This window comes from Canis lupus, chromosome 6 (genome assembly GCF_011100685.1).
Source record: "Canis lupus familiaris isolate Mischka breed German Shepherd chromosome 6, alternate assembly UU_Cfam_GSD_1.0, whole genome shotgun sequence".
NCBI lineage: Eukaryota > Metazoa > Chordata > Mammalia > Carnivora > Canidae > Canis > Canis lupus.
Genome location: NC_049227.1, coordinates 70,568,642 through 70,583,058, shown reverse-complemented (window position 1 = coordinate 70,583,058; position 14,417 = coordinate 70,568,642).

The following is a 14,417-nucleotide window of genomic DNA, read 5'->3' as shown; positions in this document are numbered from 1 at the left end:
CTCAGATTTGCATGATTTTTATTATATGGTTAGAGAACTGTGACCATTATGAAAAAAGGAAAGTATAAGGAGATTGCTTTTTGAGGATTTGAAATGAATCAGCCGTTGTGGGAGCAAGAGTCTGAATTGGGGACTTTGCTGACCTTTCCAGAAGTATAAAGCCACCAGAGGAGACTCACTTCTTAGGAAAAATATAACATTAAATTCTTCACCTGGTCATATTAATTGGATGCTAATGGAAAGCTTAGTTTTTTAAAATTTTAATAATAAGAATATTATAATCAGAAGATTTGCTTTTTTTTTTTTTTAAACAGCATACCCATCTAACATTTAACGTAGCATGTCAAATGCAAAGAACAACTATGTTGCCCCGTGTCAGGTGTTTGCATGCCTTAGCACAACAAATGATTCATAGTCCCAGAGCCATGAGGGGAAAAATTGCTTTTCCCTGAACTGCTTTTTTAAAAAGCAAGACCTCATAATTTTAATAGCATTCATAGACCCAATGACTCTTCAGTGCTAGCTAGCCTTTGTAAGTATTCCAGACTTTTAGAGCTGTAAGGGGTTTAGAGACCAGCCAACCCAACTTCTCCATCTTGGAGTTGAAGAAATAGATCTATAAAAGTGAAGTGACTTGCCCACGGCTGTCACACAGACTACTGGAAGTACTGAGACTCAAATTCTTATCTCAGGTCTTCTTCTCTACTACTGTTCCCACTACTTTTTTTTTTTCTTTTTTTTTTTTAAGCACAGAATGGTAGTTGGAAAAATGCATAAATGACTTTACTGAAAGTCTATTCCTGGAATCCAAGGGCTCCTGTTAGTAATGTTGATTCTACTCATGATCAGAGAAATCTTCACACTGACATGGAGAAACAGTCACATAATTGAAGGGACATATCCCAGTAGTTTTCCATATTCTCTGTTATCTATGTTTATTGCTAAGACTATACCACATTATGCTATCATGAAATTCTAGGCCTAATTTAAGGAATGTAAAAGTGAGTTTCTTGCTTCATTGTTGTTGAGGATGATGAAGCCACTGATACTCCTCTAAGAGCTGTTGAGCATGGAAGTTGCTTGGTGTAACCCGCATGTCCTATTGTCAAATTATCTCCAGAAACCAAGGTGTCCCAATCCTCAAACCAATTCAGCTGCCTATTAGTGAAATACCCTATCTGCACCTGCTAGTGAAACGCTCCCCTTTGTTTCCGCACCTTCTCTACCACATGTGATCTCCGAGGCCAGATGCTCTTCTGGAAGGTAAATCACAGGCTCAAGCACCCCATGGGGCTTAATCACCCTGCAAGACTGAAAGAGGTTTTTCTTTACAGTCCACTCAAATGATACTGTTGGAAGGGGAGAATTTTGAAGCCATATTCACTAGGCTCTGAAAATGATTTCTTTGACTCAGAGATAGCGTATTGTTTTGTTGCTTGTTTTTGCAGAATCTTAGAGAAACCACTAGAGTAAAATTCCATGTAAATTGCTAAAGCATCAAATCAGAGCTGTCCTTGGGCATTGTAACTTTGCAGAAAACCTCACTTAGGTTTCTTTTTTTTTTTAAGTTGTCTACTTTTTTTCCCCCTTTTCAGAATAAGCAGAATGTTTATGGAGTAGAAAAGCTCTTCTTTCTCCACAGACATGTTTCCTTTTGTTCATGCCTTGGAGACTTCAGAAAAATAGAAGCTCACTTTCCTAAAAGTGAAGAACATCTTGACGAATAAATAGCCAACTTCCTATATTCACATATTTGCCTATAAAGTGAGCAGTGTCTTCCGAAAAACTCCAAATGGACATAAGCCAGGGCATTTCATGGTTCCTTGTTACCAAATCTTCAAAGTACTAATTTCCTTGTGTTTAACTTTGTTGTCATTGCTACCGAGTAAATACCCATTTCTATTACATACAGTATATTTTATGCTTCACTCATTTTTCTGAGTTCACACAATTTTTGCTGTAGTCTCTCATTCACTTTAAAAACCTGTAATCTTCATCTATTTATAGTAGAGACTGTAAACGCAGTTTGTGCACTTGGTGAGGTTTTTTCCTAGCATCATATTGCTTTATTTATAGGCACCATGCTTTAGAATAAAGCTTACTAAATGGCAAAGGGCTACTGGCATATTTCAGTTCGGTTTTGCTTTTACAAGATAAGTGAGGGGATGTGAACAAAGCCAGAGAGTATTTGTCATTGAAAGAAAAAAAGCAAGGCAGGAGTGAAGGTGGGAGGCAGGGGGAGATATCCAATATACTCAGTACCCAAGGCAGAAAGGCGGCCTGGGTGACAAGAGACGGTGTTGGCCAGCCTCCCGAATGTGTTTTGTCCACATTAACTACCTAATGCTGAGCTATATTTCCTTTCTTGCTCTTTCAGACCTGTTAGCCAGTTGGGTTAGGACATAAGCGGCTTAAAATACAAAAGTCCTCATTCTTTCCTATCCTCCTTCCTTTCGTTACTTGCCTCCTTTTCTTCCTCCACTCCTCTTTTCCTTTTTAAATCTTTTTTCCAGCAAACTCAGCCCTCTTAAAGTTGAACATCATAGGTGGGCGGTTTCTCATTTTACAAGTCAACTTACAGTCCTCTACCAAAGCCTGTAGGGGACCCCGATTTGGATACGATCTTAAAATGAGACTCTTCTTTGGGAACCAAGTAACAATAACTGATATGCCGTGTTTATTATAGGGCTGTATACCTCATTCAGTCCCCTCAACTACTCTGTGAGGTACGTTATGTTACGACCACCATGTCACATATAAAGAAACAGAAGCACGGAGGGGTTAAGTAGCTTGTCCAAGGTGGCATAGCTAGTGATAAAATGAGGGTTTTGAACCCAGGCAGTCTGACCCAAAGTCCATACCTAGTTGGGGCAGACTACTAGGTATAAACAATGACCCCAAAAACTCAGTGACTTGACATAAGATTTCGTTAGATTCTCCTCCCCAGCCAGCTTGTCTCTAAGGATGACTCAAAGACACAGGCTCCTCCCACCATGTGGCTTTGCTCTCCTGCACCCTTGGAAACCTCTCTTTGGCCAGCTAATGGGGAAAGAGCATGGAAGATTCTGCAATGGACAGTTTTATGGATAAGTCCAGAAGTGGTGTGCAGCCCTCCGTCCACATAGCATCGGACAGGCTCCGCCATGTGGCCTGTTGGAGGTGGGCAATGCCCACCGGGTGTGCCCGGGAGCGAAAGGAACAGAGTTTGATGAATATGTAGCAGTCTCAGTCATAAAACCCTTGGTCATGATAACATATAGCCTTAAAAAATTACTCAGTTTTGTGCAACTACATGGATGAATTATGTTGATAATCCTTCTTAAGAACACTTAAGAAAAAACTTCTCTGAACATGGATGTCAGTATCAACCACCCAAACAAAAACTAGGGAACAAAATACTGCTGTAGGCCTTATAATACCAAAAGAGAGGAAATGGTTTCTCTTACCCAAAGATATAAAGACAGAAATTGGTATGCTAGCAACACTTTCGAGTGACTTAACTCTACCAACAGTAGAAGTAACGTGGACTTTTAATGTCTTAATGATCTTTGATTAACACAAGATAGATCTGTCCTTGCCTCTGATCAGCCAAGTTTGTGTGTGTGTGTCTCTTTCCTTTGTAAGATGTCACAAAGATCAATTTCCCTTTTCAACTTCCCTTTGGTCTTCAAGTCTATGCAATGTTGTGATGATTTTTTTTTTTTTTAGTAAAAAAATGAAACCTGTGGTTCTCATATCTGAAAATAACAAATCTCTCTCATTCACATCCCTCTCTTTCTCCAAGCACATTGGCATATGAGCTTGTTCAAGGAAAAGGGTCCTAATATGCCCATATGTCCCTTGACCAGCACAAGGTATATTTCCCTGGGGAGAGGCCCCTTCAGCCTTTCTCTTCAGCTCCCAACATTTTTCTTTCCTCCTCAATATTTTCTATTTTTGCACATTATTTTCTTTAAGCTATCTAGAAATCCTTCTCCCTTAACGCTAACAGAATTCCACATCCTAAAAGTTCTTTCTCACCTAATAGGAAACTACTTACTGTCTTGGGAAAAATGCTTTGTATGTTAGCATATAAATTTTCTTAGTTTGTCCATTGAGAGAAATTAGCTGAGACTCTAAAAACAAAATAATTAGAGAAGAGAAGCCGCCAGTGTTTACCTTCTTTCGGATCAATGTGAAATTCCTTTTAAGGGCAAGAAACTATAGCACCTGGTTGGTAAATGACATCGCTTTGAACTTCTGTGTAAGGATTGTAACAGGTGATAATATCTGAAGGTTCTTCACAGGATGAAACTGAGGCTCTTACTACCCCTTAGCCCATGGCTAAAGCTTCTGAAAAACACAAATACGCAGTGTCTATACACACTGGCAACATTTTACACCATGACTGTTAAGAGTTCTTGCATTTATCATGGGCAAAATTTTGCAAACATACTATTTTGAAGTCACTTAAAATCTATGTAATCTTCCTAAATAATTTTCCTCCACATGCCTAAATTTCCACAGAAGCATAACAGATACAATGCAATTCATTTAGAATGGTTTTCCATCTTTAGTGGCAGTTTTACCTCAACTTAAAATGGTTTGTCCAACGCATCTCTTGGTGATGCTGACTATAAAGGGTTTCCTCTCTAGTAGAAACAAAGGCTATACTCCATAATCTTTGATAGATAAAAAGGGCATTAACGTTGAATGAGGACATTAATGTCATGCAAATGGATCTGTGGATCATGCAGAGCTGTGAGTGGCTGTTCAATATGGAACAATATAAAAAGGGGGAAAAAAAGCATTCAACAACACAAACATATGGGTTCAATAAAACCAAATGAAATTTGACAGGAACAAATGTAAAGCAGGGCACTTAGCTTAGAAAAAGACATGAGCATGACTTAACAGCAGTACTCATGAAAAATATTTGGAGGTTTTAGAACATTGTAATATGATACACAGCAATTTAAAAGGTTACTGTGACCTAAGACACTTGAAAGAGTCTAAGAGGAGACAGCAAGGTGTGGAATTGATCAGACCACTTCTGGAAGTATTTTTTTTTTAATTTTATTTATTTATTCATGAGATAGAGAGAGAGAGAGGCAGAGACACAGGCAGAGGGAGAAGCAGGCTCCATGCAGGGAGCCTGACGTGGGACTTGATCCTGGGTCTCCAGGATCACACCCTGGGCTGAAGGCAGCATTAAACCACTGAGCCACCTGGGCTGCACTGGAAGTATTTTTTAAAACCTGTTTTTTCTCTTTAATAAGAAATTGCAACCATTTTCCTGATGTTACTAAATCATCCTAAAACATGTTTAATTGCTATATTGTGCCATAATGTATTTAACCATGCCTCCAGTATTTTTCACTATATGATGAACAGGCTTGTTTGTGAATTTTTTAACACTTCCCTGATATTTTTTTCTTTTATTGTACCAACGTACAGAGGTGCCTGCTTCCCAGCACCCTTGTCAAAAAATTTTTTTTTCCATTTTTGCTTATTTTACATGTACTAAAAATGTCATCTTGATTTAATTAGTATCCAGTTGATTATTATGAAAATTAAACATTTTTGCATATTTTTGGAAACTTGTATTTCTTCTTTCATGAATTAGTTGTTCCAATATTTTCCCCATTTCTTATTGCATAAGTCACAATACTTTAAAGATAGAGACAAATGAGAATTCATTCAAAAGAAAGGGGACAAGTGAAGAGCAATCAGGATGAGAGAACTGGAAGTCATGTTGCACCAGAGATTAGAGACATTTAGCTGGTTTGATAGAAGGTTTTAGGAAGAACTCAATTCAAACATTTGAAAGGCATTAATGCAGGTCCAAATTTGTTTCAAATTCTGTGGCTCCATTGCACAGAACTACAGCCAGTGTGTGAAATTTCAGAATTTATCTCAGGATGTTCAGAAAAATCCAAAATTAGAGTATAGGTTTTTAGAATGAGTAAATTTGTGTGAATTATTCACAGACAGATCAGACTACCTACTTGTTCAGTATTTCATGAGATTAGATAGAAAGTTGGATTCTTTGGTCCCCAAGGTCCCCTCCAAAGCATATGTTTTGTGAAATGGGATACAACCCCACATGGCAAAGCAAGATTTGACACAGAAGCTCTGAAAAAATAAGCCTAAAATTGAATTTGGGGGCTCCTTGCCTTAGCAGCAGGATATTCAAATACCATCTCTCTCTCTCTCTCTCTTTTTTTAAAGATTTTATTTATTCATGAAAGACACAAAGACAGAGGCAGAGACACAGACAAAGGGAGAAGCAGACTCCCCGAGGGGAACCCAATGTGGGACTCGATTCTAGGACCCCGGGATCATGACCTGAGCCAAAGGCAGATGCTCAACCACCCAGGTGCCCCGGATACCATCTTTTAAAACAAGTTATTTCTAATGATAGCAAATTCCACCAAATTCATGTTCAGAGTTGGTTCCTAAATGTTGGGAGTACATTCCATTGCTGGTGGTGCACACATGTACACACCATAATCACCAACCCCAACTCTACTACTGAATATCACTTACTTCATCCTTGAAATGCTTCACAAAGAGCTATAACTTCCTTTGCTTCCAGTGGGGGAAATTTGCTCACATTTCACACATCCATATTTTTATATACTTGCTATTGTGCTATGTCTTTGAAATGTAATGACTCAAGAAAATTACTTTTGATATCATAGCATTCCTCATGCTGGTAATTTATGATAATAGATGTCACTGTAGATTTAAGAGTCATTTATATTGTCCACCTTTTCCTATTTCTGCTAGATTAAATAAATTCCTCATATTGAGTTTAGCTGCATTTTTCAGGTTTCTAGTCTGTATCACTCACTTTCAGTGTATTTATAATCCTTTTATCTGGTCTTTGTAGTTTCAAAAATGGTGCCTTGGATATTTTACGTTTTGAGCAATCAATGCCCTTTTCAAATTGCCCTCTTAAGGTTTTTGTAAAATAATATTCTCTATAATACAACTTTAAATTACCTGTCTTTTCCTTTACTAGACTTAATCCAAGAAGACTAATTGAACAGTAAGTATTTTAATCATCCCACACTGTCAAACCTGTCTTCTCATTACTGAGAATTGGATAGGCCATGAGCTTAATTGTGTTCCTGGCAATATAAGTAGATTGGAAGCCTGCTAATATGATTAGTATATGACTATAGAATTAGTCCTGGTATTTATTAATTTCTATGCAAAAATATTATTTTAACAGATATATATTGAATATAACCAAATTCATGGTACTTCTTTAGTGCTTTGGAAAGTACAGAGATGAGTAGGCTATGGTACTTATCTGTATGGAGCTTACAAAAAAACTTAGAAAACTAAATCAAAATTCCAAATAACTACAAGATAACCCAGAACAAGTCAATGGCCACAAAAATGATTGAAATGAAAATGTTGCATATGACACAGAAGTAAAAGAAATCTAAGGAAATGATTTAAATATAAAAATTGTCATTACATTATATGTGCTAGTAAACGTTCAAATATATCTATAGGGTGATTCAAACAATCAGGATGAAACATCACAAGGTGGATCTCAGGAATTGCATCTTCAGTTTCTATTAACAATGCCTTATAAAAATTATTAATACAGGAGACAGTCACCAAGACATAAGGACACTTTCATCTAACGCAAATGAGGCTTTCTGACAGCCGCATTTTGTTCAGGAAGAGCAATGTTTGTTGGAAAATTTAGGAGTTATTTTTGAAAAGTGAAATGAAAATGCCCATGGTATAGTAAAATGCTAAAACCTCTTCTCCTGTCTGCCCTGAAATCTGCTAGTGGACCCCAGAGTTCAGTCAAGGCTCTGGTACTATTTTTAAATGTATTCATTGAACAAACAGTACCTTTCAAAGACATTTCAAAGATAGCTGTGAATTCAAATAACATAGGATGTGGAACTGATGTAGGTGTAAATATGGATTCGTTTTATCCCTTTTATCCATATAGATCAATTAGTCTTGTATTATTATTCTTGATATGCATTCACTCTCAGCTTTAGGAGTTACCATGAATGTGGATTACCCTGATTATGCTTTTTCTTATAATCGTTTCATCTATACTTAGCTACTGAGCTTAAATGGCAATTTTCTAATGTAATGCTTGCTATATGCGTCTAACTGGAGACTTAAGTAGGGCTAAGAAACAGTCTGGGAAAGTAAAAATCATAATATGCACCTGTCCTGACTTTCACTCGTTGTCTACAACATCCAAAGAATATCTAATAGAGGAGTCACACTTCCTTGATTAAATGGCTTTCATGAGTTGATTAACCTACTTATGTCTTTGTGGAAGTGACCTACTTCAGGAAAAAGTATGGTCCTATGTGGTAGGTGAGTTTACTCTGGGTGGAGAATGAGTAAAGGGAGAAGAGACAGCTAGTTGTAAGATTCATACCTTCCATGTCTCTTTTCAATCTTTGCAGAAATTTTAGGTTATTTCCAAAACATTCTTCTCTTTTATATATTCAGTTAGCAGGGCTACCCAAGTGATCTCATAAGCTATAGTTATTGAATTCAGAAAGAGATCCACATTTACTTGGTCAATTGATTTTTATAAAGATGCCAAAGTTATTCAATGGAAAAAGGATAGACTTATCAATATATGGTGCCAAAATAACTGGATATCTATATGGAAAAAAATTTTGAATTTCAGCCCTTACCTCCTCACACCACACAAAAAGATTAACCTAAGAGATATGATTGATCTAAACATAATAATTCTAGAAGAAAACAAAGTAAAGAATCTTCATGACTTTGGATTAGACAAAAATTTCCTTGAATACAAAAGACAAAAATCATAAAAGAAAAGTACTATCAAATGGAGATATAATCAAATTTAAAATGTTTCAAAAGACAGTTAAGAAAATGAAAATATAAGTCACAGACAGAAGAAAATATTTGCAATACACACAGCCAGCAAAGGATTTGTATCCTGAATATATAAAAAACATTTGCAACTCAATAATAAAAAGATAAACATTTCAATTCAATTTAAAATGGGCAACCAATTTGAACATATGTTTCACAAGGGAAGATGTACCAATGGACAATAAGCACACGAAAAGATCCTGAACATCACAGTAAACAGGAAATAAAATGGAACACTACTAGGCATAAGGGACTTACTGGGTGAAAATTTTCAACACAGTTCCCACCTTTATGGAAATTTATCGGGTAGTGAGAAACACAGAGAAGTGAATAGGCATTCATAAACAATGGGATAGTGCTGGAAAAGGAAAAATACAGGTGCTTTGGAGGTGATGACAGAAGAAATCCTAACCAGAAAAGAAGTTGGAAAGGGTTTTATCAAGACAGACTTCTTGGTAAAAGGCAATTTAAGCTGAGATCAGAAAAATGAGTGGAAGCAAATTGAGCAAAGGAGGTATGAAGAAGATAAGCATGGACAAGGAACAGTATAGTGTAGAAAATCATGAAAAAAGAAAGCACAATAACTTCAAAAATCTAGAAGTTTACTTACTATGGTTGGCTGGAGGAAAACCACAGGAGTGAGAAGTCAAAAGTGGTGGTTAGGGATAAATAAGCAACTTAATAAGTCTTATAGACTGTCATCAGGAATTTTAACCTTACTATAAGAGCAATGCATGGAAAGCGTAGAAAGGTTTTAAACAAAGACATATATCTGCCTTGCTTTTTAAAAGGATTACAGAGGACATTGAAATGAAGTTTTACATATGAAGCTCAAGAAAAAGATTTAGTCTAAATATATAAATTTGGGAGTTATCTGTGTAGTAGAGAATAGGATGTGATAAGTTCTATGATAAAAAATATGTACAGAGTATCATAAAGGCCTAAAGACATCTATATTAATTATCTATTGCTGTGTAACAAATCACCACAAACTTAATTACTTCAAACAGCACACATTTATTATTTCACCATTTCTGTGGGTCAGGAAAGCAGGCAAGGCTTATCTGGGACCTATGTTGTAGAGTTTCTCACAAAGTTGCTATTAAAGGTTGATACCCCATCTGAAAGTTCAACTGGGGAAGGATCCACTTCCAAGCTCCTGTGGCTGTTGGCTAGATTCTGTTCCTTGAGGGCTGTAAACTTGTTCCTTGCCATGTGGGCCTCTCTGTGGGGCAGCTCACCAACAGGGCAGCTTGCTTTATTAAAGTCACGACAGACAGTCTGCTAGCAAGATAAAATTATAATCGCTTGTAATTTAATCATGAACATGACATCACCTCAATGTTGAGGTATTCTATTGGTGGGAACCAAGCTCTTAAAGAGGAGGGGATTACATAAAGCCATGAACTAATAGTCAGGATCATTATGGAGTACCCACAATCTACCTACCTCTCCATCTCTACCTACAAGAGGTAAAAAAAGCTTCCACAATGAAGTGATGCATGAATATGAGGGAAGATATGTGAATTCTAAATAGTAAAAGGAAAAGCCAGATTGATGACGTCTCAGTTTCTCATTTTGATGTTAAAATTTCCACATTTTCCTATGTCAGGATTGACCATGGATCAAATTGACCAACATATCCAAAGTTGTAATAAATCTAGTATATAACTTGAAAGAATGAATACAACTAAAAATAACCCCATGGAGTTGCCTTTATAAAAAAAAAAAAAATCAAGAAAAAGACAGGGAGGGACACCTGGGCGGCTCAGTGGTTCAGCGTCTGCCTTTGGCTCAGGGTATGATTCTGGGGTTCCAGGATGGAGTTTGCATCAGGCTCTCTGTGGGAGTCTGCTTCTCCCTCTGCCTGTGTCTCTGCCTTCCTCACTGTGTCTCTCATGAATAAATAAATAAAATCTTTAAAAAAAAAGAAAAGAAAAAGAAGGGGAAAGTTGTCAAGAAGTTAGCATGTTTATAAATGTACAAATGAATGGAGAAAAGACTAGTACACATTTAGAGTGGATTCTGATGGAAAAAAGAAGCATAGCAGGATTCATAGGTATAAATGAAAGAGTATTAATTCAGTCAATATCAAGAGCTGAGGAACTAAAGTCTGTTTCTAAATATGCTTTGTTTATTATTTGGCTTCCCTAACAGGAACAAACACATTGGGAATAGAGAATCCCAGACATATTGGCACCAGATAGGCTCTGAGATGATGGAAAGAGGACAGAAACAGTGAAAAATGCAGTCAAGTTTTTAAAATTGATGTGATGTTAGGAATACTGTTTCCAGAAATGCATGAGCCACAGGCTAGAAAAAAGAAAAAAGAATGGAAATCACATTTTTATTTAGGGTGAAACATGCATCATAAAAGTGTATAGAGGAGAAATTGTAATATCTCAAAATAAAAACCCAAAAGACAAAAGTATCTTTTCTATTTGATATTCTGAATGAGCAATATTCATTTATAATTTATTCGTTTAATAAATATTTACTAAGTGACAGCTGAAAGTTTAAGTAAAAACAGTTTGGAACTTTTCTTTAAGTTGGAAACTATATAATATTTCAAATTAACACCCAGACCTGGTACTAGGTTATCTGTATCACAGCTGGAATGTGGCAAAGGAATGGAGAAAAAATAAAATAAAGAGCTTTCAGATCTACACCACCCGTGGCTAAAATGAAGTTGATATTTTGTCTCTGGCTCTAATGACAGAAAATATTCCTGACTTGGAAATACAAAGTGACAATTCAGAACTCTCAATAGAAAGAAAAAAGTTAAATTTGGAATATATTCTAAGTAATAATTTCAGAAACTTTTTTGATTGTGATCTTTCTCAATGGAAAGACTTAGTGGATAATACAGCTATGGAGTTGGTTAAAAAAATAAGACACCCAACCAGAAGACAAGCAAGTAATCTCAGGTATGATATTTGAGTCTCTTATTGTACTCTATATTAATGCTTAGTAGCTGTTATTTTTCTTTTGTCAACCCAGATTGTTTTATTTTTCCTCTTTCTTCATCTAGTAACAAACTATGATCATCAAGGTGAGCCTCTAATCCATGATGGGACAAACTTTGGATCGTATCATCTTGCCCATGGTGATTGGTAGAATGGGTATCTATCCCACCAAAGTCATATCAGATCTTATTCCTGTGATTGAAGCATAAATTCGGGAAGAGACGAATTGACTCTTCCCAGTGATGTTGCTATGAAGGTTTACTAGTAACCTATATGGCCAATAGGGATCTTCCTTTCACTTGGAAAAATACCCAAGCTGCAAAGAAGTGAAGAGACAAAAAGGTAGCTGGTGATACTTTGAACCCTCAAAAAATCATGAATAATGCTTATTTTGTATGTTTTTCTCAATTGTGTGAGCAAATAAATGCCTCTTTTCTTCTTCGTTTCATAAAAACTAAGAATTCAATTGGATTCTTACTATTTTACTTGTCAAAAGAATCTAGACTAATAAAATCGACCAACATGTTTTGAAATATATTGTCTACTATATTGGACTTATTAAATAAAAAGTGATTTCTTTTATAATTTTAAAAACTGGGAAATTTTCTAAATTACTAATCAGGATGAAAAAACTAGAATTACTAATTGAGTTGATAGACTTCCAACCAAAGGAAAAGAAATGTAATGCTTTGCTAACTTTTGGAAACTAATCAAAGGTAAACATAAGACTTCTGTGAAGTTTTGCAAAATATGTCATAGACTTGAGACCTATATGACTTATCCCCAGAGCACCCTAGATTCCAGAGACTTCAGTGTGGAAACCATGCTCTCTGGGACAAATCTTTCTTAACACTTACAACATAATAATGTAACTCATGGCTTGCATGCCTTTCTCCCCTATTAAGACATTGAGATTTTTGAAGGTAAGAATAGTGGTGTCGAAACTGCTAGGTGTTCCTTAGTATATTTTTCCATTCTTCTGTCATGACAAAGCCTCTAGTTTTTGGCTGTGCATTTAGTCATGCATCTTTGCAGCTGAGTATGGTCATATTATTAAGTTCTGATCAGTGAGATGTGAACCCGAATGCTGTGTAAGCTTGAGGCTACAACCTTCTTTCAAAATGGCTGATAGTTTTCTGATTCCATTTAAGGAGTGAGCATCCTATCTCTCACTGCTTACGGCTGAAATCCCTAGTCAAAAAATAAAGAACTGTCTGAGAACTCTGAAAAGTAAGTAGTACCAGCCAGACTGGAGATAGAAACAAAAATGTGAAGAATATCCCATTCAGCAGTGAATGCATTGTCTGTTTTTCCTCTCATATCCCCTGGATTACAGCCCTCTAGGTATTCTGAGAAGAGTGCGTGTATGCATGCATACATGGACAGAAAAATCTCCCAAGGGTACCTGCGGGGTTCAGGTGGTTAAGTGTCCAACTCTTGATTTCAGCTCAGTCCATGATCTTAGAGTCCTAAGATCAAGCCCCAGTTAAGCTCCACACTGGACATGGAGTCTGTTTAAGATTCTCTCTCCTTCTCTCTTTGCCCCCCACCTCCGCACTTGCTCACGAACACACCCACACATACACTCTTTCTCGAAAGAAAGAAAAAAGAAAAGAAGAAAAGAAAAGAAAGAAGAAAGAAAGAAAAGAAAGAAAGAAAGAAAGAAATTTCTCTTTCCCTACAGAGTTCTCTCTCTTTCCAACAAGAGACTCACTTTGAATTAACTTGTGTTTTGCTTGAGGAATGGATCTAGGTTTTTTGTTTCGTTTTGCTTAGTGATATCCAATTATTCTTAATGATCTTGAATCAAGCAAAGAGTTCTTATATATAAGACACCAAAAGCACAATTCACAAAAGAAAAAATTGAAAAATTGGACTTCATAAAAATTGAAAATGTTTCTAGGCGAAAAACACTCTTGAGAGAATAAAAAAGAGCTACAGCATGAGGAAAATATTTGCCTATCACATATCTAACAAAGGATTTTTATACAGAACTGTCCTAGTCAGCTTGGGTTGCTATAACAAAACACCACAAACAGATTGGCTTAAACAACACACATTTACTTCTCACATTTGTGAAGGCTGAGAAGTCCAGGAGCAAGATGCTGGCCAATTTGGTGCCTGGTGAGAAGCCTCCTGCTGGATTGCAGATGACTGTCTTCTTGCTGTGTGCTCACATAGTGGATGAAGGGAGAGACAAAGAGAGCAAGAAGGAGATGCCCTCAGTGGTTTCTTCTCTATAAGGGCACTCATTAATCGTCTCAAAAACCCCACCCTCATGGTCTCATCTAAATCTGGTTGCCTCCCAAAGGCTCCATCTCCTACTACCATCACGTTGGGTTAGAGCTTCAACATATAAATTTGGGGACATGAACATTCAATCTATAACAAGACTACATAAAGACTTCTCAAATCTCAATAATGAAAAACAAAACAACCCAATATAAAAATGGGCAAAAGAATTGGGCAGTCAGGATTCTGAGAGAGGTAAGTCCTTTTTCCTAAGGCCTTTGAATGGATGAGGCATATTATAGAGAATAATCTGCTTTATTCAAAGCTTACTGATTT